This window comes from Cyanistes caeruleus, chromosome 2, assembly GCF_971803275.1.
Source record: "Cyanistes caeruleus chromosome 2, bCyaCae1.hap1.1, whole genome shotgun sequence".
Lineage (NCBI taxonomy): Eukaryota > Metazoa > Chordata > Aves > Passeriformes > Paridae > Cyanistes > Cyanistes caeruleus.
Window position 1 is genome coordinate 41,467,751 of NC_141702.1, and position 27,395 is coordinate 41,495,145.

Consider the following 27,395-nt stretch of genomic DNA (forward strand, 5'->3'; position numbering starts at 1 on the left):
TCCCTGATACCTGCATCCCTGATGTACAGGAATACTTGAGATCTGATATTGAGACTAAAACTAAGGAATAACCAAAGGAAGAGCTTTCTTATACTTTGCTTAGAAATCATGAAGCATGAAAAGTCATTTCCTTCTGTTGCAGCTGTAAAGAGAAACTTGGCAAAGCTGCTTTTGTCAATAAGTCAATCACAGCACATCATAAATAAGTAAAGCAACAAAAAAAATTTCAATAGGAGAGAAAACAAGTAACACCTGACAGCTATAATCAGGCTGCTCACTGAACTTCAGAGAGAAAAGTTGCTATTAGAGTGCTGAGAACCTGGATGAGAAAGGATTGAGCTCTTCTGTTAAGCTAAATAAAGAACAGTCAAAACAAATAATGATTAAATTATATAATTAATCAAGAGAGTCTAAGGACTGGTATTACCTGAAGTGTTTGCAAACCTTTATAGTGTAGGAGGGGTAAAGGCTTATAATAGACATGGACATATTTTGAAGAATATAACATATTCACTCAAACAAAGCATTTAATCTTCATTTTTTTGAAGACTGAATTATTTGATTTTTTTCCTATATAGAAATATCTACAATCCTGGAGGAATATTTTCAACATGCTGTATTTTAAGAGCTTCCACAATAATGCAGAATATATGCTTAAGAAAATATCTTAAGAAAAAGTTATGTATTTATCATGATTTACAAACAAGAAAAGCAGCCCAAAGTTTCTTAAATCTGATACACCTCACATTGTACATCAAATTGCTAAGTTTTATTATTTTTCAGTGTAACCACTTACATGTTGTTAACTGTCTCTGAATATTCCTGCTGACTGTCATGTAAATTCATAAGCTGTAATCAGCCATAGAGTAATTTTGTTCAGATCATTCTGAATGAATTTTTATAAAGAAAAATCATAATTACAGTAATGAACATATTTATGCTCAGTCAAATTTATCTGGTGTGACAGCTTGTGACAAGTTCTGTGACAATGGTGGTGTTATGCTGGAGATGAATTTATTCTGTAATAATTAGCACCCTGGTCAATGTTTTGTGCGTAGTCTTCAAATAGTAGTAGTAGTGTAGCATTTCTATTACTAACATTTGCTAACATTTTTTTTTAAAAAAAATCTGTTTACTAACATTTACTGTTCTCTGTGTAGATCAAGCTTTTCATGAGAAATATATTATTTTTATGTTAGTCTTGCTATATTTTATGAGGAAGGACTCTGGATTATTTAGGTTCTTCTGATTTTTACATATTGGTAACAGGAATAAACTGATGTTTATTATGTACCTCTTCCTCTTTCAGAAGTTTGTATTTTGCCTTAGGAAGGAGCCTTTATATAATGAATTGCAGAAAACTACACATAAGTAAGATAGGACAGCAGCCCACCTGCTCTGTGTATGCGCAGATAACAGGTAATAGATAGCCTCAGTATGGTTCTGTTGTAAGAACAATCCTGTGCAAGGTCATAATCCTGGTTTTTTTGTGTGGCTGATACAAAACTGCTTGAAAATCCCTTCTTTCTCCCACACAGATTTTGTTCATAGGTAGAAAACTATAATAAAAAGATAAATAAAGTACTATCCAAGAATAAGAAGCAACACAATGTTTGTGTTCTATGTCAATAAAATAGCTACTGGAATATGGAACATTGCATACATTTTTTCTATCTACAAAGTAATACAGTATCCACTAACTGGTACAAAGTGATTGACTATGGAATTACAGTTAATTAAGGTCTGTCATTTATTTTTTTGTAAAATGTTATATCCTCAAAAGGCACATAAACAGTTGATCAAATAATTCACTTATTTTTTCAGCCTTGGTGCTGAATTCTTTGAAGTAGTTCATTCTTTTTAACAAATGATTTTTCTTATTATTCAATACCCAGTTACAAGAGCAGTATTATGTCCCAATTTCCTTACATTATTTACACACAAGAAGTATAAAACTCAAGGTTTCACCTTGCACTGTATAATATTGCTGATTTCATATACTTGATATAGCTTGCAACTACTTCAGCACCTGAAAATCCAATTGTCAACTGTTCATGCTTAGACTTGTGTGGATTTTGCTGTTGTAACTCCAGTCAAAGTATACTGGCATATAGCTGTGTACTACAGCTATCACTGCACCTGTAAATGCTATTTACATCAGCTTGAAGATACCTTTGTGCTACATGTACAGTTTAATGAGAAGCAGTTTCCAAGAATAGGCATGGGGACAAAGTTTTGGCAGTTTCAAGGAATGTATAGTATTTGCTCAGTTTGCATCCTTTTGGGATAAATCACATCTGAAGTTAATTTCTAAGGTACTAGGTTAATAAATTAAATTTAAGTATTGTATCAATAGTAGACCCATATTAACTATTGGAGAAGATAACTATTGAATTGGTGAATCTCCTCTTTTTTTAAATCCAACAATCCATTGGTTAGGTCACCATAGGTATTGTAAAGTCATGATAGGTATTGAAAGCCTAAGTTCAGGTCTGGTTTTCTAAGGACTAAGTTATTAAGAAGGCTTAAAAAACAGTTTTCCAAAGATGCACTATGTTTAAATTGTATACATTAGTGTTTTGGTTCAGAACAGATGTCCATTTTCATGGAGAATTTCCACATAGCTCTCCACTTGGCTCTTGGCTGCCCCAAAGTTCCAAATCACATAGATTAAATTCTTCTGAGGTGAAATGAATCTGGGCACCATCTGAAACAACCTTGAGCCACTTCTGGACTTAACTCTAATCACCAGTTCTTCAAGGATCCCATAACTCTAAACTACTTGCTAGTGTACTGCCATGTCCTAACTTGATAAAATTATAGTAAGGTAGGTTAAATTCTAGTTGTTATGCTGAAATACAATTTTATATTAAGAAGGTATGAAATATTTTATCAGGTATTGTTAGATAACTTCAGATTTTTAGTAGAGAATTTAACTTTTTCATGTTAAAGTTGATGTGGGAAAAATTAGGGCCTATTACTTAATCTCATTTTATGCAAATGTTTTCTTCTTCTTGTCATTTATGGAAAGTTTGTGATAATAACAGAATGGCATCTAATTCAGTTGGCAAACCTAGTTTCTTGGACTTATGACCTAGTAAATCTAACTAAGACTCTTATATGATATAAAGTACTATTAAAATGAAATAGCTGTTTGATATTGTTTCTCTGTATTTCCAGTGATGAGGATTAATATGTGTACACAACTCTCAGGTGCCACTTTTATGACACTGTTTTTGGTCTGTATGCATTGGTCTGATTTTCCAAGATGGTATAAATCACCCTTTGGCAGTATTAGGTAATTTAAATGCAAAAGCCATTAGAATGGCTGTCTTATGAGAACTGCATCCTCTTAAGGCACCTCCAGTATTACAGCTCTTGTGATACACTAGTTAAAGCTGAGTTTGTTTATATATTTTGTTTGTGAAGACATGATGCTAAAAATGTTATTGGTAAAATACCAATGTTCCCTGTAACTGACTTCTCTTTGGACTGTGTACAGAGGTGTTTGATGTCAGGCAGTGTTTTGTAGACTTTGCTATGCATTTATGCATGTACTTCAAAGAGTATAAACAAGGAAAAAAAAATTTTTTTAGGTTGATATGAAACAAGTAATTGTAATGAAATATGTTAAGTGGCCTGTGACATATAATGACATGGGTTACATGTTTTTAAAGTTTATTTGAAATAGTAGATGCTATTTATTTGATTTTTCTAGTACATGAAATTACAAATCCGTCCCTGACTGTTGTGGAGATAGGAAGAAGTTTCAAGAAAAGGGAACAAAGTTATTTTTTGTAACTAGACTGCTTAAAACTGCCTTTTTTTTTATTATTATTATTTTTTAAATAAAATGATTGTAATTTAGGAAGTTTTTATTTTAAAAAACTTATTTTTTTCTATATTTATTTGTGTAGAATGGAGTGTTAAAGGTGAACTACTTTCTTCTTTTTGGCTATAGAGTAAGTTCCAAAGGAAGCCATATACATTGGATGTTTACTATTGGATGACACAAGAATAAATTAAATTGGAATGTTAAATTACCCATTGGTGATACAAAAATGCATACATGCAATAGCATTATGCTGGGTTTTAAATTCAGTTTCTCTAATTATTATTTCCATTGAACAGACCTTTTTATTCACAGTAGGGAGTAATGCAGAATAACAGATATTAAGTAGGTGATGCTGTATTCATCATGTTCATTCCCCTCACTCCCAACAGTTGTGCTGTTCTCAGGACAACTTTATTTTATGACAAAAAAGTAGAGATGACAGTGTCGTCCTTTAAAGAGCATCATGAAAGCCTGGTCGCAGTCTGGCTTAATGTACATCAAGAATTAGCATATCCAGTAGTATTTTCCCCTTGAGGGGGTGGTTGGTATTTTATATAACTAGTTTCATAACTGAGATTGTATCCTTTTGCTTGAGGCAATCCATAGTGCCAGAATACCTTCTGTAAAAGAACTAACTTGTCCACCCCATGGTGAGAAAATGGGTGCTTTGGAAAAGCTTCTCAGTTTTGAAGCATTGCATTCCCTCTAGCTAGAATGTTTGTACGCCCTGCTAATGCTACAGAGATTTTCAAAGTTCTGGCCAACGAGAGACTGAATTTTGTCACTATTTACAGCTTCAGATAATCACTGTTAGGACTAAAAATTGTAGTCAGAACTGCATGTGTCTTTCTGCTGTATTAGTAACTGAGTCACCTATAGTGTTTCCACACTACATGTGTCAAGTTCATTTGGGGAGGTGATAAAATGCATTCTATTTACTTCAGTGGACTCCCAAAAACTATTGACTTTGGAGCATTTTTTCAAAATACTTTTAGCAATGATCTAAGAGCTGTATCATGTCATATTATATTTTATATATTATAAATTTTATTGTAATTTCAGAAGTTCAGCCACTCAATTCTTCTTTAGTTGTTTTTTATGGTAATTCAGGGTGGTCTACTAAGGATTATCTATTAAGTATATAGACTCTAATTCCTTTCAAAACTTTCTCTTCTCTGGTAGAAGCTGAAGTTTAAAAAACTTTTGCTCTTGTCACTCAAGTTCTCTATTAATACTTTGTATACTGATGTGACCATGGTGAAATCTTACAATTGATTGGTTTGTGTTAATCTTTGGTCACATTTACTCCTTGTGCTACCATTTTCTGCTACTGGCACAATCTACCAGGATATTTGGCCATATTAAACTCAAAATCCTATTTTGGACAAAAGGTACTGTCCCTATATTAAGGAAATAATTGATTGCTAGCATATTTGACATCTCAAGAGTCTAATCTAAGAACTACCCTAACTGTTATGAAAAAGAAAACAAAGAAAAATCTGAGCACTTTTGTATTGAATAAGTCTCAATAACATGGTTAAAATTTCTATACATGCACTTCCTGTTTTCTTCCCCTTTTTCCTGTGTTATGGACAAAATTTTAATATGGAATATTGTACCATTCAGGACAAGGGTAAACTGCTACATGCTCTTGGCTTTTGTACATTATTACCAGCTCAACTGATTGGATGGTGGGCTTTAGGCTTTCCTGTGCAGTCTAAAGGAACTTACCCAGTTTCTGTGGAGAATTAGGACCCATTTGCAACACTTTATCTGGATATATCCAAATTTTTATTTTGAGGGGATACCACAGATGGGGAAGAGCTTCCATCCGTTTTTAGCTTTTTAATAACTAAAGGAACTTGGTGCCTCTAAATCTGCACAGAAAGGTTCTGCTGGGATCATTTGTACTTGTTCTCATGCTAACCTTCGCCAGCCTCACAGATGTTGGTTTACTAAATGAGATAGCAGTCCATTTTCGTGCAAAGGAACTTTACAATGTTACAAAAAATTCCTAGCACTTTCTCTACTGGCAAACTGTTAGGATTAGCATGCACACAAACTGTGACTTGTTTCCTGCAATCCCCCTGTTCTGTCACTGGGTACTGGGTGGGCAGTAGGTCCACCTCTTCATCTTCTTGTGTTGAGCTACATCAAATGATCTTCCTGGGAAAACCTGTTGAGACTTCATGCCAGCATCTCAGCTGAACACCAGTCTTTGGTGAGACACTACTGGCAAACTACTACTGTAGCTACTTAATGCCTTTGGTCAGGTTTTGTTATCAGGAACTCACTGTCATCTTTAATTTTTATTTTTCTTTAGAAGTGATATGTCAGCTGATGGTTCAATTGATTAACGTCTACTAAGCCCAGTGGTTAGTGAGTGCCCTTTGTTTTTTAATAGGAGTTTCCATCCTCAAAATGTTTTCCTAAGATTAGGAGGGTCATTTGCAGTTCTTGTTTTAGTGCAAGCACAGATACATTTTGTTGAGGAAAAAGCCCCACAGAAACAATATTCTTAGTGCTTGGCAACAACAGCAGTCATACAGTACATCTTCTGCCATTATTATAAATCTTGTAAGCACAATATACAATTTATGGAGTCATATTTTAATCTAAAACTTTTATATTTATGGTTCCAGTTTCTTACCAAGTTAAGAAAACTGATTTAGAGATATGGAGAAAATGGAAAGATCACTCCTTTTTTGTAAAGTTTCACACTTCATTTCATTGCGTTTTATGATCTTCTGGCTAATGAAGACCTAAAACTGAAACTGTAAAACAGTAATAACATATTCCTGTGATCACACACAAATCAAATTATGTGGTACGTGGTAAAAAAACTGCAACTGTTAACACAAAGTAATGAAAATCTACAATAATAAAATACTGGCTATTCAAACCAGTAAACTATTAATTAATTTATAACAGAATCATATGGTAGCTCAGTACGATAAAAACTATATTTAGATATTGTTTAAGGATCATATTTGGGACTCTTTAAATACATTTATGTTTCTCAAGACTTCTAATCATCTATGACCAATTTCTCCAATATCTTCTGTTACTGCATGAACATGTGTCTCAGAAAAGGCAGTATTATAAAATACAGAATAATATTCTGTTGGAACAAAAGTTGAAATACTGTCAGTAAATTAGAAGTGTATTTAAGAAGACAGTTAATGTTAAAGAAAGGAAATTGTTCAGATCTAGATATATAGTGAGAATAAGTCTTCCCCGTTCCAAGAAAAGAAATATGTTATTGAAAATACACTTGCATTTATTTGTCAGAAGATAGACTTTTCCAAAGTTGACCACATTGGAAATTCATTCTTCATGCATGTGTGATTGATTATTGCTTTTTTTCTAAATTATGCTATTGAGTTTTATGGACTATTTAATCCAAAATGGACCCACAAGTTTGCATTCACTATAAGGACATTTTTACACTAACATTTCCAAAGATCTCATGCACACAGATGATCAAATTGGATCAGGATGTAGAACATCTCAAACTGTGTCCCATTTAATTTTGTCTGTTTACACAGAGGCTGAATTTGATCAAGTTTCTAGCAAACAACTAAATAATTCAGCCCAGTGGCAGCCTTATTTCACATGACTTGTACATCTGTCTTGATTGTGAATATAGCTGTTTTCCCAAGGATGGAGCTTTGCTTTGATGAAATGTGTCTGGAAAAACAATTTTTAATACATTCAGTAAATAAGACTTTGTTTGTCATTCAACACACACGTTTTTCCATCTATATAGAACCTCTTTGTTTTAGACTAAATAATTCAGTCCAGTAGAACCAGGACTTTTTCACTTTGGAAGTACAGCTGCTTGAAGCAGGAGAAGAATGTCTTGTCCTCTCCTCCTGGTGTTGGGAAGGATCCCTCTCTGATGAATGGCCCTGGAAGAGAAGAAGCAAACAAAAAGGGTAGATGGATTATTTTGGGGTCTTAAAGGCCCAGTTTAGAAAAAAATTATAGCACTTCTTTGTATAGACATACATCGTAGTATTGTTTAGGTTCCATTGCATCATGCTGTGCTGCATTGTAGAATGAAGTGGTTGCAATGTAATTGGAGCAGCTGATATGCTTCAAATCACTAGACAAAGAGGAAAACATTTTGTCGCATGTGAATATATATTGGTAGCAGGATTGATCAGAACAAATTGTGAACATAATTATCTTTGATTGCTACCTCTTTTTAAAATTTAACTGCTTTGTAATAGCAGTTTGGTTTGGATTCATGATGGTACAGAACTTCTCTCAGTTTTTAGTCCCCAGAAAGCATATTACAGGTATTAATTGATGATGATATCAAAACATGCGTAGATTATTTTTAGTGATATATATTTGAAGCCCTTTTTGCTGATTCAGTTAAATTAATTGTTTGTAACTGTTTCTAATAAACTAGGATATAAATCCGTCATCAACATGGGTTTTTCGTCTGCATTTTGATGGGGGATGTGTCTTTCCTACAATTATTGTCTGTTCCTCTGGGCCAAATGCAAATGTTCCTAACACATTACAGTTTTGGATCTCTTTCAGTCTTAATCTAAGCAACATAAATATCATGGTGTTTATTTTGATGGATAGTGTCCTCAGGGATATAGACAAGAATGAATTGTCAATGCGAGTATTTTTCAGTCTGCTATCAATCTCTGAATCTCCCATGAAAAACCATCAGCTGATCTGTTGTGTGACTCTGCACAGATATCTAGAGTTAGGTAAAGTAGAATAACTCACTGTAAAACAGTAAAACCTGCTGAAGCGTGATGAGAATCTCTTCTTTCACACTGAGTGTTTCTATCTTTAAGGCTAATTCTGCCTCTTCCCTGATTGAACATGTACCTGAGGCCACTGGGAGAGCTTTAATGATCAAAGTGTAAAAAAAAGGGAGGTGACCAGTCAATGAGTTGACAGCTGAAGCATGTACTTTGCAAGTCAGGATTACAGATAGTCTGTTTCTCTATTCTCACCTTCTAAATAATTGCTGAAGCTTTGCACAAGGTCATAAACACATGTATCAGGGGAAAAGTAGCAATATACTGATAGAAGTTTTGAGAAATTTTTTCAAGTAAGTTCTCCATAGAATAATGATAACAGCTAAACCAAAACAAGAATAATGAAGGTGATTTTTTGTTTGCTTGGTCTCTATTTTAAGTGAAGTAAGCATCTCAAGTGTTGTCTGCTTTGGTGATACACCATTGAGATATATTTTTATTAATCTTCCTGAAATCATGACAGCAAGTGATGTCATTAAAATTCCAGGACCTTCTCAGATTAACAGGGAGCTTAAACTCCTTTGAATGCTAGCTCAGACACAATTGTTTACCCTCCTTAGCATCTGTAACTTCACCCTTAGAAGGAGCTCCTTTTTTTAGATTCCTCTTTTGTACCTGTAGCTAACTGATATGAACGTCAAGCTGAGTTTCTTGGTCTTGTCCATTGCAAGAGCAGTTTGTGTAACACAGATTTAATTTTAATGGAGCCATAATGTTCTTTTGAGATGCATACTTCTGGCATATCACATATATGGCATATATTTATGGAATTGATGTGAACACTGATTTGCATCATTCACCCATTAAAATCCACCCAAGCTTTCAGGTTTGTCATGTACCCAATAACTTTGTTCATTTTGCTTCATTCAGGTCACAATCCTGAAAATTAAGTTTATTCCTTTTCCCAGACTCTGATATTTGGGCCCAGAAATAAGAAATGTCTTATACTTATCTAAGAAAATGTCTTATATTTGACTCAAGGTGGCATTATACATTTATGTGCTGTATAAAGTTTCATCTCTTAATGACCTGGTAGTATATTACAACTTGGCTAATTTTGTGGTTGCCATGTTAGACAAATATTCTCTTGTATTGTACCAGTTTGCAAACATTAAGAACTTTATACATATCTATCAATACATCTATTTTTATACTCATGTAGGTATTAATATATTTAATTTCCCTACCCTTCCACCCCACTTTGTTACTCATTTTCTCTCTAATATTCCATGCAGATATCCCATTTCATATTTCCATTTTTTTCCTGGTTTAGGTAAAATTTTGGGAGGAAACCTCTGAAGGGGTTTCCTCTAGAAAGCAAATTCAAGTGTCATGCCCAAGAGATACAATCTATAAATCATATAAATAATTATTTTTTTCTTTGTTTTTATGCAGTTCTTCAGCACAATGTTTTCAGCAGAATCCTGGAAAATCCAAACCAAATGAAATTTGTGAAAGGAATATCAGCAAGTAACAGTAGAACAAAGTTAGCAGAACAAAACTCAGGTGCCATTTTGCTGTTGCAAATGACTCATTGTGACATGTTTGTCTGTGGTATCAGTTTCAGTCTTATCAGTGACTCAAACCAAATGTGATGGCTGCACATTTCCATATTATGATTTTGTCATGCTTCAGGGTGACACTTTAGAATAACTATTGCAATGAATGTTTCTTATAGAACAAATTTGCAAAGCAGCAAGTAAAGAGCACTTTCCAGTTTATAGTATACCTTTTTCTTAAACCATCCTTTGTAGTGCCTCACTATAGGCAAGCTAAAAAATAGCAAAAAACTTTGCATTTATATATATATATATATATAATATATGATATAATATATATTATATTTATATATTAACTTCATATTTATGTATGAAATATTTTAAATATATAGAAGACAAACCCAGAAACATTAAAACTAATTATTTTTTAAAAAAGAAAGAAAACAGTCATACAGTATTTGTCAGCATCAGAAAATAAATAATGTGATAATTTCTGTGTTATGAATCTGTGACAAGTTTTGAGAAAATATATGTCTTCTGCCTATTTCTGTTTTACAATTAACCAGTACTTTAAAAAGTGCTATGCAGATACCATAAGACTTCTTTTTTACAAATTGTAAAACCTAAACCCTCACCACTAAACCTCAGATAAAAACAGTGAATTTAAGGCAACTGAATTCCCAAGTTAAATCAATATTCTGCCATGATTAATAACTATCTTATGTCGAGTGGCCAATTCTTGTAAATCCTTTGTTCCTTAACTTCCTATTTAATACAGTGTTATATCTTACTTTCCTACCTCACAATAGTGTTTAAAGATTAACACATTTTAAAAGTGTGACTTTTTCAGGAAGATGTCTCACAAGTGCCTGAGATCAGTCTGTTCTAACTTGTATGGGTAAATGGCACGACAATATAATCAAATGAGATAAGAAAAGCATGTTTGTTTTAGAAAGAATATAAAAATAGAAGCTACTTGTTCTTCTCTTTCATCTTCAATGAAGGAAGTAGAATTTCAATGAAATAGGAACCTGGGAATTTCCTTGCTCTGAAAAGTCACAAAGTCTGGGGATGACTCCTAGTTTTTGTGTCAAAGATTATTACTTCCAATGACCTTTGTGATGGCTTTTCAGGATCTGATCTGAGCCTCACGAGCACTAACTGGTAATGTCTGGGAGAGGGCATGGTGATTTTCAGGCATAAAGAATTTGGTAATCAGAATGTAAAGAAATCTTAGAGATATTTTCAGATGAAGACAGGAGACAAGAAACAGTTTTAGGTATCAAAGTTGAAACACAAACATTCCCCTCACCAAAATACTCAAAAGAGGACACTTGTACATTCATCCAATTTGACCAGCAATAACTGTTTTTTACTCCTGGTATGTGTAACTAGCTGTTAGTGTAGGGAGGCTGCTGAATCTTTCCCCTACAGACATCACTTGGCAGGAGCTGGTTGAGAACCACCGTGGTTTTAGGCTGGCTGCTGATGTGAAACTAAAGAGAGTGGAAGAGGAAGATGTTTAAATATAAAGTTATTTCTGAAGATATAATGACAGTGCTTTTTCTTCTTGAAGAGGATTTTCTTATCATTCCTTAGAACCTGTTGAGAGAAGAAGCATTAAGTATCATGATCTTAATTACAGATCTCATTTCATTCTGTGGAAAAAAAGTTTCCTGGAGAAATCCTTGGTAAGTAGCAGGAGCAAAATGGCTTTGCCCACTAAAAAAAGGAAAAGAAAAACCTAAAGCCTAAAGGTGCTTCTATATCAAGATATCTTCCTTGTCAAGGCATTTTTACATCTACAAATATGTGTCATGAGGAGCTAAAGATCAAGCTTTACATTTATATGGTAGTGAACATGAGTTTGTCTTCCAAATGCCTACTTTTTCATACTTCTGACATATGTTGTTCCCTATGGTTAAAAATCCTGGGTTGAAACAGTATCAGAAATTCTGTGCATAATTATAAGCTGACACTGTTCAGGAAACCTGTTTGCCTTTCATCAAAGTTGGCTGAAGAAGGGAAGTACAGGGACTGGGAATTGCTGCCACATTGAGGGTGTTAGCAGGAAGGCAGAACTGGACTGGTTCTGTCTGTACTATGAAATACTGGCATATGGAAATACTCTAGATAGAAAATGTGAAACTTGGTTTCAGCAAATAAGTGGACATATTCATTTCTAAAAAGCAGTGTGTGATAAAGTGTTACCAGCATCTAGTGGAACCTAAAGAAAATTACTTTATTTCACAATGAGTAGTCATGTGAGTATTCAAAATCTAAAATGGCAGTGTTCCCCAAGAGCTCTTTGTATGGCCTTCCCTAAGCTCTATTTCTACATTTGTTCAAGTCAAGAGATGAAATCTGACTGACTTTAATGGAAGGAGAATTAGGCTCATATTGAATTTTTGGAACAACGTTAGCATTGCTGTCAGCAAGATTATGAGTTCTGCCCTCCTGCTTTCCCCTGACATCTGCCCATTTCAAGGTATAAATGAACCAATATGAGGAAAGTTTTACATCTGCCTGTACTGGCAGCTAGGAGAGATGTTGTAAAAATACTGGAAGCTTGACAAATCTTGCAGCTTTCAAAAGTTGAACTGCAAATGTTTTCAATTTAGCTTCATTAAAATATGAATAATAGTAAACACAAGTCCAGAATTTAGATTTCTTTTTCATCCAAAACTGTGCAAGAAAGAACAAGTATTTCCTCTGAAGACCTATAAACATTTTGAAATACAGGTTTATCTCTATTTACATAGTGAAACTAAGGGCAAAAAGACATCAAAGACAAAAAAAAAGAACCAAAAGACAAAATCATCAATTTGATGCCCTTGTAAAACTGTCTTTTTTTTGAAACAATAGGTTAAATGTCTGAAAAAAATTATTTTCCACTTTATAATCCTTCTGCAATTGATATGTTACCATTACTTCATACTTTCTACTCTTCTGAACCTTTAGTTCTTCATATCTGCCTCTAGAATTTTGTATGGAAACACAATAATTCTGTGTTCTATATTATCTGAGTAATATGAAGCAGATGTCTGTTCTGTTTTTGCTGTTGTACAAACTGATACAAAATATAGGAGAAAAAAAGAAGAAAAGGTCATCTCAGATGAGGAAGACAAACTGAATTTGTCTAGTCTGAAATACAAATATGAAACCCACTGAATGATCAGAAGGGTCCTAATTTTGAAAAACAATGAAATATTTAATTTCCATTATGGCTCATTAAATTATTTCAACAGCTTGTTCCAGACCTTCCAAAGGTGTTCTGTCTTGAACACAGCCAAGAACAATTTTCTAAATTTTCTAAACTGGATTGAGCTTTTATTTTATATCTCAATAGTAAGAACTGCATGTCCTTAACATGCAAGGTAATGTTTCCAGAAAGGAAACAAGAGGTGTTAGAAATTTCTTCAAGACTTAGCAGTGCACAGGTACAGAATGTTTCCTGTAAAGTGACATACTCTTTCATCTTCTGGCTTTTCAGTATGCAGGAATTGAGAGCTTTAATTATCTGACAGGATGTACCGAACAGTTCCCAGGTTATGGGATTAAAATCTTCCAAAATCTGCACTACTATAGACTGTACTTTGGCTGAAATGTTAGTAGACATAATGTAGCATTTTCTTACCAAGATGATTTTCAATTTCCATGGTAGCAGACAGTTTGGACAGAATTCAAGATGTGGGGTGGTTTTTTTTCTTTGTTTTGTTTTATCAAAAGGACTAATGAGAGCAGTAGAAATAAAGTGAAGCATCTCTGTTTTGTTTTTTATACAAAGTTGTGGTGTGGTACTGTTCCTGTCAAGATCAAAATCAAATGAGATAGATATGAAGTAGAAAGGAGCTAGAAGTAATGGTGTTAAGTGTCTTGCCTGGGAACTTTCAGTTGCAGTATCTCTAAGCCATGGTTACTGTTTGTCCACCTCTTTTAGCTTTATGCTATGGGTTTGGTTTTTTTTTTTTTTTGTTCAGGTTGTCTTAAAGTATTATGTCTTTAAACCTGGTACAGTGATGCACTTAATGGTATTTGCCACATGTTTGTTTATCCAGTTCTCTTCCTGCTCCATATTTCACACTGGATCTGAATTTTGAAGATGGTAATGCATAAAGCAGTTTGCTTGCTGCTAATCCTGTTGCTTAATTTTCAGCAGGAATTTCAGCTACTGTCATTATAAGGGTAGGGCAGAGACTGACTTAATATAGTCCTTATTCTGGAATGGGCTGATATTATTTTTGTGCTACCTATTGCCATTAATACATTTAAAAAACCCTCCTGAATTACTAAGATTATTAATATGTTCTCTCAGCTTTTCAAGTTCCCACTTTCATTTAGTGCAAAACAACTGAGATGTCTTGCCATTTAGGTATATTTCAATTTTACTCTTTTTATCAAGCTTCCTTAGTCCAATCAAGGCAAGCCACATCAAATCCAGGAGTACACACTAGGAACCAACATGGGAAATTGTCGCTGATCCAATGGTTAAATCATCACTTTTTAGGCTCAGGTTGAACTTTTCCCTGTATCTTATGGAACTGGACATTGCATCATTTCTTACATCCTTCAGAACTGCTCTAGTGCTTTGCTGAGACCAGGTTTGCATCCCTCAGGGGAGGAGAGGAGTTTCTGGATGTGCAATAGCTGGTCTGCACATAACAAAGGTATTGAACCATCTCCATCTGAAGGCTACAAATCAGCTTCAAAGCTAGTAAGAGACAAACCTTGCAAGGTTAGATGGTGCCTCTTACCATGATGATTGCCCTCCTTTACACAACTTGCTCAGTTATAAAACTCCACTTCCCCTGGGGAAGGTCTGACCAGGCATTACTGGCTCAAGCAGCTGAAAAGGTATCAGAAACCCCCAAAGACCCCCAAACAGCCCTTGGGCTCATTTCTAAGGCCAGAGGACTGAAAGATCTCCTGCTCCAGGGAGGCTCCTGGGTGTTCCCACTGAGCCTGAGCATATTTACCCATCTGACTGTGTTTTGTGGACTTCTTTACCCACCCATAAGGATCAAGTTGGAGTAAAAGCCCTACTTTGACCAATGGACATCCCTGCTGCAACAACAGAGTGTTGTCACAGATCCATGGGTGGTGACTATGTATCTTTCTACTCTTATCCTTTCTTTTTCTCTCTTTTCCCTGTACATTTTCTAAAGCTTTCACGTACTATATAACTATTGATAATAATAACTATAGATAATAATATAGAAAACACATTTTATGTTTTCATGTGTTATGTAACTATAGATAATAATAACAACTAAAATGGCTACATATCTGCTTTCCATTGCAAACAAATTGTTCTAAAATAAACCCTACATATATGTTTTCAAACATCATTCATCCAGTGTCGTCTCACTCTAATCCACCCCAAGAAAACTCTTAACAAGAACCTGGACTACCCTCACCTTTGTGGGGATGGGCTGTAGCAACCCCTTTCTGTTTGAGGGAGCAACTGTGGCTGGGCACAGGGTCCATCTGCTATTGTTTCATTGTCCCAGGCATGGTGAGCATTTTGCATGTAAATCACCCTCTTTGTGCATAACTTTTTTATTACCATTGTTGCTGTTACTCTTCATTTTCTTATCTCATTGCTGTCTCCACTAAAATTGTTATCTCAACCCACCATTTCCATCTTTTCTGCCTCAATTCTCAACTCCATCCCCAGAGTGGGAAGTGGGAGAAATAGGAGGCAAGACTGCAAGGCTTCTTTTTTGGGAGAGTCTTAATGGGGACACTGAACTGGGGAGTACCATTGCTAAACCATGACACATAGTTACAAAACATGTAGATAACTTCAGTTCCCAGATTATGCTGCTTTGTAGCACAAGGATGAATTCTTCCTGATACTAGAGCAAATCTAGGAGTCTGAGCAGTTAGTAGAAGATGCTGGACCTTCAGTGGGCTCAAAGGGTTTGGAGGTAATGGCAGCAGTGAGTACAGAGGATAACAATGCAATGGAATAAAAAATGTTCTGTTTTAAAGTTCTGACAGAAAAGTAGGGAGAAAATAACTTCATATCACAAAGACTGTTTCATGTTAAGGCAAGTAGGTGCCAGCTTAGGCTGCTGACAAGGATGACAAGCAGCTGCCTCAATCACTAGCAGTATTTGTAGCATGCCATATATGAAGTCAGCCGTGTCACTACAAGCTCATGATTGCAAAGTTATGTCACATCACAGTTTTTGCCATGTGGTTATCCCATCTTCTGCTGTAAGCAATAGCCAAAGATATTTTTTACGTCTTTCTGGATTAATTATTGGCAGATGTTGCTTAACATGAGTACAAAAATGCTTTTCCAATGAAATTATTTTTTACAGTATTGTAAGAAAAACCTGTGAGCAAAACATGTGAGCATCATTTTAATGGAAAGTTTCTGCTTATAGACTCTGAAATGTAAGACAGCACATAATTTTTTTATTTAATACTAAATGCAAGTCTTTGGATTTTATATTTTCAAATTTTTAATATCAAAAGGGATTTTGATCTTCTCAGATGGTTTTAAACCTTTCATAAGATAAGGAGCTACAGTGATGGAGATAGAGAGTGCCTCTAAAATTTTCTAGTGCCTTTCTGTTGAATTTAATAGAATAGTTGAATCTGACTGAAAGTAACACTTGAAAATCCCTAATGATCTGAAAATTGGTTTCAACAATGTTTACAGTGTTATTATTTAACATTTATTTTTAATTTCAATGCCTAGTGTCATACTAAATAAGTATTTTGCAAAGGTCTAAGTCTTGTTGAGAATCTGTATTAGTGATCCAGAAAATGCCTCAGTAAACTCTCTCAAAATGCTCAGGTAAAATAAATCTGAATCAGAATTTTTAAACTACTAAATTAAGGAAGTGCACTGCCATATTAAATTATTTATGAAGTGGAAGATAATTCTTATTCTATGTGAAGTGTTTATCACCACATTTTTTCCTAATACTGATGAGCTATGTTCATGATATTATTCTGTGTGCTTTGCATTGCTGTTGACAAATTTGCCATTTAGTGGTATTAGAATATATTTTCTTACATTCTATAATTTGATAGTGAGATAGTTTATCTTTTGGCCTCCTGTTTCCCTATTTTTTTTTTGTATAGTCACTGATAAAAAAATTCCAATTTTGATTTACTGTATGTTACTTTTTATTATTTTTAATGTCTGGTTTGGATTTTTTCTAGCCATGAAGCCAAAGCAAATATTAAAGTTTCTTAATTAAAAATTTTTGAAATATATAATGTAATATTTTAGTTGACATTCACATTTTTCTGTTAATAAAATTAGCTGATTTAAATTACTATTACCTGCTAGACTTGTGAAAATGCTATTTTTAAGCACAAACCATATGTAAAGACTTTTACTCTCCTATTCCACTTGCACATAGCAAATATATTCAAAACCAGAGCACTTGCTACAAAATCATTTCGGTTCTGTGATCATAACTAAATAGACTTGAAATTTCTCTTAATTAGGTGAAACTGCTCCTAAGTTAGAAGACTAGCATATAAGCCATAGATTGATGAAATAAGTTGTATCAGGAGGGTGAAACACATGTCACAGAGAATAAAGGTTGCTGTGATATCACTTTTCTTACTTCTTATGTAGGTGACTGTAAGAGTTGGTATCAAGATTCTCTGAAACTTTGTTATGCATTTGAATAGTGATTCATAATCTTTTCAAGGATCATTTGCTTGTCAGATATGGATAACTGTTGTGGGTTAACACTGACAGGCAGCTGAGCTCTACACAGCTGCTCTCACCTCCCTCCACCCCCTGCTTGATTTGGATGAGGGAGGGCATTTGAAGTGTGGAAACTTGTGGGTTGAGATAAAGACAGTTTAACAGGTGAAGCAAAAGCTGCCTGCAACAAGCAGAGCAGGACAACAAGGAATTCATTCACCACTTCTTGTGAGATGTCCAGACATTTCCTGTAAAGCAGAGCTCCATCACACCGAATGCTGACCTGGGAGGGCAAAAGCAATGGCTCTGAACCCCTTCCTTCTTCTTCCCCCAGTATGATATGCTGAGTGTGATACCATATGATATGGAACATCCCTTTAGTCAGCTGGGGTCAGCTGTCCAGCTGTGTCTCCTCCCAAATCCCTGTGTACCCCTGGTCTCCTCACTGGCAGGGTTCAGTGAAGAGCAGAAAAGGCCTTGACTCTGTGCTAGCCCTGCTCAGCAATAGCAAGAATATCCCTGTGCTATCAACAAAATTTTCAGCACAAATCTGAAACACAGCCTCATACCAGATACTTTGAAGAACATTAAATCAACCACAACAAGCACAGTTAATAACAGCCAACACTATTTTGATAGAATGCTGCTTCACTTTGCTTTCTCTGTCCTTTTTAAATAACTTACATTTTATTCTTCAAGTTATGCAAATAATTTCACAAGCGTGCCGCAATTCCAATTCCACTGAGTTTGTTCATGTAAACAAACAGTTCTCATTAATCTTATTCATTACTCAAGCCCTATCATTTTAGGTCTGGATTTAGGGAAGCACCTTGGTCTTTATATTTGTTAATAGTTTAATACACTTGTATCTGTGCTAGCAAAGTTCATCTGAGAGGCGACTATTGTGGTACATACCATTATTTACAGAAGAAAGAGGTGTAGGGGATAGCAATATTTTCCAGCTACATAACTGAAAAGCCTCTGGGAAATATTTGTGATTTTTTTTTTTTTAATTTATTTTTTTACATACTGCAGTTTGAAATCCTTATCATAGAAGATTAGCTCTATTGTCTCTTAGGTAGCAGGAAAAAACCCCAACTTGTTTGGTTATAAATAAAATTGGATGGAGCTCTGAGAAACCTGGTCTAGCAGAAGGTGTCCCTGTCCATGACAAGCGGGTTGGAACTAGATGATCTTTAAGGTTCCACCCAACCCAAACCATTTTATGGTTCTATGGTTATAATGAAAATTAATCATTACTCAGATATATTTCAGATCAACTCCTATTATGCACTAAAGAATTGTAATGCAATACAAAGAGAAGTCTTGATATGTTGCAGTTTTATGCAATGTATTCCTTTCTGCAAAAGGTGCTCAGCAAGCTATCAAATGATTTTACAGGTTTTCCTTAAATATGTTTGAAATTACAAAGGCACACAACCAACCAATGAAAGAAATTTCAGTTGACCTATGTGGAGACATTCAGGGCTGGAGACACCTGAGGCTGAACTGAGCTTGCTTATTCCAGTGTATCTAAAACTGCCCATCATTCTGTCATGCCTAATCATATCAGCTGTGATGAGCCCTCAAATCAACAGTACTGCCATAATTTAATTTAGAAGCAGGCAGTACTATCATGTGATATACACCACAGTTTTCCAAAGTATCATGTTTAGGAAAAATCTTCCAGGCTCTCACGTCTCCAGCTGCTTCTGTGATACCACCCAGTAGCCATCAGGTAGCAGTGGCAGTCCTATTGAACAGTGAAAGACAGGTGAGCAGAGGGGCAGGGAGGGTCATTCCTTAATTTCTTCCATCCTTCTGAGGTACTTGCTGTTGTAGGACTCTGGGGTAGTTTCTCTGACTAATAGCTGAATCACTTTACCTAGAGAAAAGGAGTTTTACAGAGACAGACACCTTCATAGCCATAATATATATATACTTTTAATATTTCCAAAATTTATACTTTTAAGCAGTGACCCCATACTCTTAACACAGCTTCAGAGAAAAATGAGGAAATTTAGTCATTACCTTAAGGTCAGAAATTCTGTATCAGATCCCTATTTTTAGTGATAAAATTATTAGCAAGAACATATAAAACAATTTCCTGTCTCTTGATAATATATTATTTTGAAGTCAAGGGAACCTTAGGGTATGAATTAACTGCTTGCAGAGTTCCAACTAGTGAATAAATATTCTAAGAGAAAAACTTACTTTTGTATCAATACCTTGGAATTAGCAATTGCACCTTTTATAAACAATATGTAATGGAAAGTGATTTATACTGTCTTGTTTAGGATTAAACTGTTGGTATTGGAAGTTAAGCACTTTTTAGATACAAGAACATACTTTTCTGTTTCAGAATTCTAGAAAAAATGAACAAAAAGTACAGGACAATTTATTTTGCTTTCAAAACTGACAGATATACAATATCTTCTCTTCAGGCATCTGAAGATATGTACTTTATATCTGGCAGCACTCTACCTTTGACTTCTTATCATAAATGATCTTATACCACCGACCAGATCATCTGCTTTTATGAGAAGTTATTTCAAGTCAGTGATCTTCCTTGTCATCTAAAGACTTGAGTGTCTTCTTTTCTCAGTCCATCAACTTTAAAAGCTTTTCTTTCCTTGTCAATTATCTTGAATTCATATTTGCCTTGGCTTGTCTACAATGGACAGCAACTCCATTTGTGGACTTGAATGCTGTCTAAAATACAAGTTAGTGCTACTGAAGTTTTTTTCTTTTCACAGAAAAGAAAAAAAAATCTGCTTCTTTTGCTATAATTTAAATATTACAATTTTTTTGAATGGTCTAAATCCATTTTCTGTTGAAATATTTCTTTACATCTCCTCCTGGCAAGCTTCTTTTCCTTACTTAGTTAGAAACACTTCTTCAGAATGAAGTCAGTAGCAACAAAAAACATTTAAGATTTCCACATCCACGTCTTTAATTTCTTTTATTTTCATATGTTGGAAGTAAACTTTTTTGCTATTTAAAAAACACTAGGATTGAAGTTGGTCAGGATTTTTATTTTTTCTTCTAAAGATGAAAAGCTTAACAAAAATGTCAGGCTTTCAGTAGACTTCCATCAGCATTCTGTGGTGGTTCTGAATCAAATCTAATGCATTCTCCATCCTCAGACCTAAGGTCCCTAGCCTTTGACAGCCTGTATAATAAAAATTCAGCACATAGAAGCACTGTTTGAGATCAACATCCTTAAGTCTCAGAAAACTAGAGAAACTTCAAAGAATATAAGTGAACAACTTGCACAAAAGAATTTACAAAAAAATCATTCCGAATTATTTACTTCTGCTTTCATATGGTCCATCATATATTTCTTAAATATTGTAACCACTATATAGTTCAGATAATGACCACTATCAAACTGTTATAAGTAGATTTTTTTTGGCAACATTTCTCATGTTAAAGTTACCTACCTTTAGCATAGCCCTAGATTTTTGTGATTTAAAATTCAAGATGTAAGTTGTTATCTCACTGAGGGAATTTCAAGCAGAGAAGGTTGTAAAAGATTTTCTATCTTCTCAAAAATTTTGAAGTCTAAAAATCCTATTCTACATCAGCATGAGGTGAAGGTATTTTGGGAGAAACAAACTAGGTTAGTCAAAATGCTCACTTGTAAGAGAGAATCTAATTTCTTTCTGTTTCTGACTGAGATTCTGACATTCTGAAGTTGCCAAGTGAGTTTATCCACTAGACTACTGAGGTGACACAAAGTCACTTTCCCTTCTGTTCTATTAAAAAATTAATCATGAACCAGATTATCCAACAATGTTTTTTTCCTGGATTAAAATCTTCTTGAAAATATTTCTACATTAAATTTTAGTTACATGAACTAAATAATTGTTGTAAAATCTTTTTAGCTGAGGTTTCTCAATCAGCTCCAACTCTGATATTGTTATAGCTGCAAAGTATTACTTATTAATTCTCTCTTCCCCCATCTGTTTGACTTTGTGTTTTCCAGAATTACTTCTCTTTTCAAACTGTAAGACAAAAACTGTTGTTGAAGCATCTAATTGCACAATCTGATGTTTGCACAGTTAAGAGAAGTGGTAATAAAAAAGAATAAATTAAGAGAAAAACTTCAAAAGATTAGAGAAATATAGCCAATTATTCCATCCCATTGGAAGGTAATTTAGCCTGTTTCTTCTTAGAAGGGAAATTGTTATTTAAAATCTAAAATGATGATAAGGATGCTATTTTATTAATTTCAGATTTGTGTATGTGTATATGTATCTGGTTTTGGAAGACAATCAACAAATAAATGTGTAGAATATATTCTATCTCTATTTATATATTATGCTTCAATATGAAAGAATTGTACCTCAGGTCATATATATGTCATACAAATTTGCTCATACAAAAAAATGTTTTAACTTGAGTGATGATTATTAATTAAACCTTTACCAGCACACATTTGGTACACTTTAGATCAAACACATTTATTACCAGTATAATCAATCATGTCCTATCATCTGAGGCATCACCTTTAAAAGATTTGAGATGGTCATTTGGTGAAGATTCAGCATTTCCAATACCTAGACAGAGATCCATAAAATTTGACTAGAAGGCTCACAGGTGCAAATCACACACTTTAAAAATAAGGCCATAGTATTGCATTTGAAAAGATATTTTCTTGCCACTAGAGTCTTTATTGTCAAGATGAAAGGAATTTGGTAATATTTTCTACAGCTTTTGGGAGTCAGATTATCTTCAATACTCTGGTTGCTCTGAGGTATTGTGGAGGCTGACTAGCAAAGGTGTGGTTGACTTCAAGCTTCCCCTTCAATATTTTAAGCAGAATATTTGCTATATTCTTTCAAGGCATTTTAAAAAAAGATTAGCAGTATTATTTCTAAGCCTTAGCTCCTTACTAGTAAATCCATTGCCCAAGGAATTCTTTTATGTATTCAAGAATATATCCGTGCTCTCCAGTAAAGCTTACAGCTGTTTTAAGTTAGGAGATGTCTCACAAGAATAGCCTTTATCCTTGAAATACTGGTCTCTTTATTTTTTCTTTCATTCTGATCCTTCAGGAATAGACTTCCTTTTCTAATCAAATCATGGTAAAGTATGGTGAATCAAATCATGGTAGACTAGGAGCTGGTGCATAAAGCTAAAGCTCAAAACTGCATATCATCATAGTAGATAAAAAATTATTTACAAACAAATGAAAGTATTTTTAAGACATTATATCTTCTGGAACACAATGTATTGATTAGGATTTTTTGCAGTATTTCAGAATTCTGATGAGATGATTGCCTAATCTGGCACACCAAACCATGATCCACTTCATTGGAATAAATGACAGGTATGCTACAATCACACCTAATATGTAGTTAAATTGAAAAGTGCTTGTGATAAAAAAAAGTATTCTTTACCTAATATATTGCCAGCAATGGTTTTAAAAGGTGGGTTTGTTAGTCAACCATGCTATATTTCTAACCTGCATCCTGCAGGAATGTAATGGGCTAAATCCTAATTGCAGCATCTATAGTAGTACGAAGTGTAATATAAATATCTGGAAGACTGTGATGTAATATTTTTTCCTCAACCCTCATAAATAGTAAGAACATTTTTTTTGTCGGTTTAAAAACTAATAAAAATTATTTTCCTGCCTGAATAATCTGGATACAAAAATTATTATATGAAAGAAATAAGGACCCCTACAATGCTATTTATGTCATAGGTCTTCTGAGTGCCTTTTGAAGTGGTTTGCTTTGATTTAAAATGTCTACATTGGGTTATAAACACCTCTGTACAAATAGAGTTGAATGCATTGGGTAGTATATTATAAAAGTTTCTTCTGCATTGTGGTTTGTGAGAACACATTTGCATTCATTATAGAAGTAAAGATTGAGCGGAATAAATTTAAAACCTATTAAGTCAGCCATATGCAATATGAATCTGCTGATGATAATAAAAAAATAGCTTTGTTTTTGTTTATTTTACTGTATTTGTGTATCTAAAATCCCTTGATTTATAGAGCATTAATAAGATGCTATGTTCAATCTTCCTGGGCCATTTTATTCGTTGTATTGACAGAAGGCAGCTGATGGCACCTGACATGAATTAAGATTTCATAGTTATAGAATGAATTATGAGGCTACAAAGGGGAATCTGATGAGTTATCATGACATTTCTCTTGTCAAAAATCTAATAGTGCAAAATCCTTTGGGCTAGTCTGTAGCACTGAATGTTCTGGGGTTAGACACATTTTATCTAGAGAAAGAAATGACAATTATTTGCTCAAAGAAATCACACCTCCTAGGACTGGAGTCTCTAGGGAAAGATGGATAGACAAGGCAAAGCTTCTCTAAAAGTTTAAGAAGTAAATTCCTGGAAAATATGGGAAGAAGGATAGAGGGTAAATATAGTGAAAAGCAGAAATATTCTTGGGAATTCAAATAATCTGACCTACTTTGTTCTTTTGCATACTGATATTTACATGAGAAGGGTTGTTAAACATCCAACATGACTGAATGGAGTTTTGGATACTTTACCAGTCATCTAAAGGCACTTGAACCCAGTTGATGATTTGCATTGGCACAATGTTGAGTGTAGGTTTGCAATCATATAGCAGTGCTAATTATTAATAATACACTAGATGTTTCTTAAACTTGCAACCTTTTTGTTACAGCAGATTTCCCAAAAAACTACTTTTTGTATTAATAGCCCTTTATAGAAACTTTTTTATTGATTTCAGAATCCTAATTTTGCAATCAGGTGGTTTCCTTACTCTGTAATCTCTTGTTTTATAAATGTGTACCTGCACAAAAGAATGAAATCTGCTTTAAGGTTTTGTTTCTTCAACAGTGATAAAAATAGTTCTTTTAGGTTTTTTTATTGATTAAAATTTCTATTTTTTAAATTTTACATTTTTATCCTTTTCATGCTTTAGCAAGAGCCATGGGCATCCATGATTGTTGCCTATTTCCGTACATGGCAATAGAACAATCTCTGCAGTTGTTTACTAATTCATTTGACAAAAGATGCTATGATAGTAACTTTTTTTTCATTCTGTATGTTCTTGACAATACAGTTTTCCCCTGTTTATCTTTTTCTACTTTGCATTTGGTCTAGTTGCCAGCAGTCTCATTTAAATTATTTAACTTCTTTTTCACTTGCTTGTGAGAATTCTTGAATTAATTTTGATTAATTTCCTGTTATGCTTTTTATATTTTTTTTTCATTAATCACTTTGCATGCAATCATATATAATGTGGACATTCAGCAACTCAATTCACAAGGTACTGTCACATGAATAACGTATTTCTAGACTTCTGCACATGGCTATTAACCTGATTGACCTCAAACCCCTTTCCAATTTCTAAGGAGTTTCCTTATATAGCAATACTCTATGCTTTGCACCTGATCCAGTCTTTTTATCCAGTAGCCCATTTTAACCCTTATTCTTTACCTCAACCACTAATCTCTAGTTTGGAACTTGGTCAAATACTTTTGAAAATCTGAGTATATTACATCCACTGAATTCCCCTTATCTCTTACAGCAGTAGTATCTTCAAAGAACTCCAACAGGCTAGATAAGCATAACAGTTCCCTGCCAGAGTCCTTGCTAGTTATCCTTAATCAAACTGTGCTTCTCCAGGTGTTCTCCCTACTGCAAAAACCTGTGTGAAATAGTTTAAATAATTTTCTTCACGAAGTACTATCTACAGTTTTATGCTAAGCCATTTCTGAATACTTCAAATTTACATCCACAGTTTTCCTTGGCTCCAGCTAATTCTGTTCTCCTTCTAACTGTTATATATGCTGCAACAATATTTTTGCTTACCTTTTAAATATTATCATGAATAGATGATTACTCTTTGATTTCTTTTTGGTCTAAGAAGATCTGTTACTGTGAGCTGTGTTTATGGCTTAGACACTCACAAAGTAGTTCTGTTGTCTGTTAAGCTGATTGGTTGCTGCTTTAAAAATCTCAAAATTAATCTATTGTAATAATGTTACAATTTTAGTCAAATTTTGAATTAATTTTTTGTGCAGTTTTGGACCACTCCTAAATTCACAGAAAATTATGTCAAGAGTGTTCTTTGAAAAACATTAGCAATTTATGTGAAGGATAACTCTTCTTATTATTCATGAACAAATGATTATTCAGATCAAGACACCAGTTACTATGTTCTTTAGCTTTTGCTTCTTGCTGTGTATACTGTTCTGACAACTCTAATAACCAGGTGTAAAAACTATACATATATTTTACTTATTTTGAAATGACTTTTCTGTGGGCTATTATGTAAATGTATGACTCTACTGGTAGATACATAAGTATGTGATAAGAAATATGACAATAAATATAACTGGGGGGAGGGGGAGAATTAAACCTTCCCCCTCCTTTCCCCTCCCCTCCCCTTAGACTTAGAGAACTTATGGTACTGCTACATTTCAGTTGTCAAAATCTTTCTACAACATCAGTCTGTAAAAGTCAGCTTTGACTCCGATTGTTTTCATTGGTTGGGTCTCACATTTTTATTCTGTACCTTATTGAGGGATCAGTAAACACTCTAAGCAGTGCTTCTATGTGACAGATCAGAAATACCTTACTGACTGTTTCTCAGCAGCACCTGTCAAGGAATTAGGAATGAATGGTTTAAGGGGTTCATTCCCTCCACAGAGCAGTACCCCTGGGGTACAAGGGAATGGTTTGCCTATCCTATTGATCCACTGTTCCTTCATTGCTGACTGTGTTGGGGTGAGGCTGCCAATACAATCTCACTGCAAAATCTTCTTCTCACTGGACCATGCCAGAGTGGTCTTTCTGCAAAGTTGCCAGCCACAGTTCTGTAATAGACTAGCACTAAATAAAGCTTAGACAATTAGATAATGGAAATGGCAAGTACTTAATCCTCCCTTCAATCCATATGTCTTTCCTTCCTTCTGTCTGCCCTTCCTTTCTTTGTTCTGTTTGGTTTCACTAAAAGTTTTCCACCTGAGCAGTTGCCAGAGACTTTAGCAGACCAACCACTTGAGTCATTGCAGCTGAAGCAAGAATATGGTGGGCTTGTTTCTCAAAAATGTAGCTTTTAGCAAGCCTGTAACTCTGAAGCATTTACCTTACTGTCACAAGGGATGGAATCTCCTGTGCACAAAAGAGCCTCGAAAAGAATTTCTGCTTGAAACAGAAAATTTCCTTGTCCTCCTGCCACCTTCATGTTCTAAATTGCTGTGACTCAATCTGGCTGTTCAATAGTTCTTTTTGCATCTGACATGCTTTATTGTTGCTCTTGACTGAGATAACACTAAGTGCCTCTGCTATCAGAAGAAGCCTGGAAATCAACAAGTGGGGTGCAATTTCTCTTGCTTAATAGTGATGCCTAAATTGCTGTTTGCTTTCAGCAGTGCTTAACTGCTGATTTTATAGTGGGAATATTTTTATTTTTTTTTTATGACTCTATCTCATCACTCTCATAGCTAAAAAAATTTGCAGGTTATAATAATTTTTCTAACTTTGGAAACTGGCTCCTGTGAACTATTTGTACTTGCAGCTCTCTGACAAGTCTTTAACAAGAGATTCAACAGAGATTTGCCCTGAAAATCATGACTATA